The sequence below is a fragment of the Pistacia vera genome, unplaced genomic scaffold, assembly GCF_008641045.1.
Source record: "Pistacia vera cultivar Batoury unplaced genomic scaffold, PisVer_v2 Contig341, whole genome shotgun sequence".
NCBI lineage: Eukaryota > Viridiplantae > Streptophyta > Magnoliopsida > Sapindales > Anacardiaceae > Pistacia > Pistacia vera.
The window spans coordinates 31,956-36,294 of NW_022196159.1; the positions used below are offsets into that span (position 1 = coordinate 31,956).

The 4,339-nt window shown below is 33.7% G+C and overlaps 1 pseudogene; it reads left to right on the plus strand.

Moving 5' to 3' along the window:
- The first annotated feature begins 461 nt into the window (after positions 1–461).
- On the plus strand, positions 462–3,266 carry LOC116138454 (annotated as a pseudogene).
- Positions 3,267–4,339: the final 1,073 nt, after the last annotated feature.

The following is a 4,339-nucleotide window of genomic DNA, read 5'->3' on the forward strand; positions in this document are numbered from 1 at the left end:
TGTATGTGGTTATGTATATATGTATCAATGTATTTATGTATATGTGTTCGACGTGAAAGTATATATATATGTATATATATGTTCACTTAATAGTCATGTATGTATGTATGTGTATGTGTGTATGCTGTATATGCGCTCTATTGTGGCCATTTTTGTATTCCTCTATATGCTTATCTCTTTTCTTATGATTGTGAGAATGAGAGTCGTAAGTAGGCTAGCAATTGAGGAACCAAATAATTTTCTGTTTTGTGCGTATTTTTTGTTGTTCTAGGCGTAGTTTTGTTAGGCAATGTTCTTTTGTGCACTTGCTGGCCCCAACGCCGGATTTAATTGTATCCATGTCATTTTTGGCAAGTTCAGTGATGCATGTGGATATAGTGTTTGAGAATGGAGTTGAACATATCAAGCTACTTAAAGGATCATGATGAGCATGGAGGAGTGATTGGGAGATGAAGGAGCCAATGGCCCCCGATGTTTGTTACTGTGCTGAGAGATTCATTGTTGCAGTGGAACATCAGGTGTTTTATTTTATAGAACTTGCTTTACATGAATGTGCCTTGTTGGATCAATGTTTTGTTTTCATTTTGGGTTCAAGATTTTCCACAACAGCTAGTGGAAATTTTGGTCAATTGCTTGCCCTTTTGACATGTTAATAGAAAAGACCATTTAATAATTCATCCTGTAAATGATTATTGCTAATTTGTTTAGGTGGATAACGTGATTTTTATGTGAACTAAAATTACATTTATTGGGCTCCATATTTCTACATTAAGTCTGCGGCTGCTTTTGAAAAATATCATGATGATTTTTTCTTTGCAGGGTAAAAAAGGAGTCTGGATTAAAATGCCTATTGGACTGGTAAATCTTGTTGAAACTGCAGTCAAGGTAATTTACTCTCCTTGCCTGATCACCCTTGGGGTGACGGAGTAATAGAGAAAATCCAGTTATCCACCTACTTTTTCTCCTCATATGTATGCCCTGTAAAGCCGATTAGACGAATGAATACTGATCAAAAATGTTTCACAAAATTGGGCATATTTTGTTGAATAAACCTTGTGTATATAAGGAAGGGCACAAGCTAACTAAATACTTGAGGCCTGGAAGCAATAAGTAATTTGTTCACGGTCAAAGGAAAGATGCTTCTCCAATCTTTAACATTCTCTTGTCTCAGCTCGTAGAGTCATATTTATAACAGAATTTAGTTTCATTTGAAAAGGGATCAACTCTAGTTTGTTGACTGGCTTCTGTTGTGAGCTTCCAATGAATTCAATTGGTTCTGTTTCCTTGACTGCTGACTTTTCTTTGGATAAGTTGTTATAGGGATTTTGTATCACCATGCTGAGCCAAACTATCTCATGCTTGTTTACTGGATTCCCAAAACTGCAACACTATACCTGCAAATGCCACGCATCAAGTAGGTGTTTGGTGCTTTTGTCTTGAATGATAGAAAGAGGTACTCCCCTTTACAGTTGTTAACTTCGCTTGCTGATTCATTTTACTCTTATTCTAATTTTTATTTTTTTTAATCTTTTGACTGAGGCATTAGACCCAAGCGTTGGGTTTGCTTATTCTGCACATTTTAAGTGACCAAACCAAATCTATGAACATTGTTGAATCTGATTAAGTTCTAAAATGTCTTGTATGTTTAGGGAATAGCTCCATGCTGATTTACAACGGCTTGGTCAGGATATCTTTTATTATTTTCGTATTCCCAGGGATTGATCAAATATAAGCCACCTTATTATTCTAAGTTAGTTTAGATCCATGATGCAGATATAAATGTTGATGAAATGTCTTACTACTGTCATCTTACTATGCAAAACTTGTTTCAGAGGATATTTATGATCCTCAAATGGAAAGCAACTTAACCAGAATTTTCAACCTGATCTAGCAATTTGAATTTCTAGAACTAGATCACTTCTGTTATTATTCAATTTTCTTCCACAAATTAGTCTACTCTTTTTGATCCGTTCGTGAAACTCAACAAAGTATTTAAAAGTATCATGTTCTCAACCACATGCAATGGTATCAGTTTGTGTTCAGACTGCACACATTGTTGTTCTTTGGTGCTGTCTCTATATGGAATTTTCTTGGGTGGAAGTTGCTTGTAGTCAGGAAAAGAGTGGCAGTTTCCAAGTAATAGTTTGTGGAAAATTCCTACTGGAGTGTTGATGAGGTTGTGACTAACACCAGCAGTTTCTTCATTTTTCTGAAACCAATTACACACGTTTGTGAGGATAAGTAAAATTTCAACATGTAGGGCGAGGATATCTTCAAGGCGCCATAAGAGAAGTAAAAGAAGCCAGGAGTAAGTGATGAGTGCATATAAATGTGTTGTTCGTACTTGTATTTTATAAGTCCATGGTGATGGCCTTAATAGTGCTACTTTTGACTATTCAATTGACACGAGTTTATGGAGATCTTAGCATTCAGGTAAATTTTGCTGTACTGAATGATGTGCAGAATGCTTTAAAAGGCATATTTATTTTACCATTTTGAAATTATAAACATAACTTAAAACAAATCGTTGCCATCTTCAAGAACAACTTCATTTCCATAGCCCAAAATTTGATCACAGGGTTTGTCACATGATTATAGTTTTTCACTTGCAGGCAATCACACAAGTCATTCTTTGAGAAATCAAATTTATTCTTCTTGTGCATGTTGCGTCCTTCATCCTTCGACATCCAAAACAAGAACTAGAGATTGAGGCTGCCCAGGTACTTCTTTCTGATGATATGAGAATCAATCATCTTTGAATGATGTGCAGGATTCAAGCTGACAGAATCATAAATTTTTGTTATGGACATGAAGGCTACCATTCATAGTTTGAGACTTTGACCATTAACTGTTAATGGCATCTGATTCTCTTAACCGATGAAAGTTTTAGTGAATTTTAGATCAGAGCTTACCTTCGTGATAATGTTGTTTTTTTTCACATGTTCACCCTCTCCTCCACAGTGGATGCCATTTGAGGAATATGCAGCTCAACCTTTCGTTCAGAAGACTGAGCTTCTCAAGTACATGAATGACTTATGCTTAGCAAAGATAGACAATGGCTACGCTGGATTTTCTCCTCAATCAACAACCTCGATCTTTAGTGACGACCTGGGTTATCTTTATTTTAACAGCTTGGATTTGGACCAGTCAAATGTTGATGATTGTTCGGAAAAAAAATAATAATCCGGGGTTGATATTGTTGTCTGATTTATATGTAACTCTATATTTTTTTCAATTTAATTGATCCTTCTAATTTCTTTATTTCACAAGAGAATCACTACAACATTATAGACATATATAGCTACGAAAATTAGCTACAGAAATGAAAATTGTAGCAAATACATACTTACAGCTACAAAAGTCAATATATATAGCTAATTGAAATAATTTTAGTGATAAGACTTTCTCGCTCGAAGCTAATATTCATCTTTTGCCTTAACTTATTAAAATCGTAACAATAACTAGTCATTTAGCTACAATGTAGTAGCTATAGTAAAACATTGTAGCTCGTTCGAAGCTAATATTCATCTTTTGCTTTAACTTATTAAAATCGTAACAATAACTAGTCATTTAGATACAATGTATTAGCTATAGTAAAACATTATAGCTAATTAATGTATTTAGCTATAAACATTTTATTTACATGGCATATAATATCATTATTAGCTACGAGTTTAATTATATAGTTATTATTTGTGCATTAGCTATAAAACATTGAAATTTGTAGCTAATTAAGGTATTTAGCTATACAAATTTTATTTTCATGATAATATCAATATTATAGTATCATTACTAGCTACTAGTTTAAATATATAGCTAATATGTGTGTAATAGTTATAAATCATTTGAATTTGTAGCAAATAAAGAATGTGAAAATTAATTTGCTACAATCCTTATAGTATGCGTTGTAGATATTCTAATTTATCCCATGAGTAATTATATTGTTATTACTTATGAATTAAATAGTTATAGTCAAACATAGTGTTAATCACGCCGCTAAGGTCAATAGTAAATTGTAACCTTCAACCAATAGCTAACTTAAAAGAACTCTTCAATGAGCTGAAGCCGAATGCGTAATTTGGTTTGGACCTGACTGCGTCTGCTTAGGCTTCAAGCCCATGCAAAGTATTTACGTTATTTAAACATATAATATAATGTAGGGCTAAATAGATAAAAATTAAAGTAGCAAGGAGGTGTTGAGTGGACAACCAAGACAAATAGAGTAATACTAGCCTTACAAAGAGGCATACAAAGAGACAAATTTAACCCTTAAAAGAAAGGAAAAAGCGAGAGAGAGAGAGAGAGAGAGAGAGAGAGGCAATCATGAATTTTAAGGACT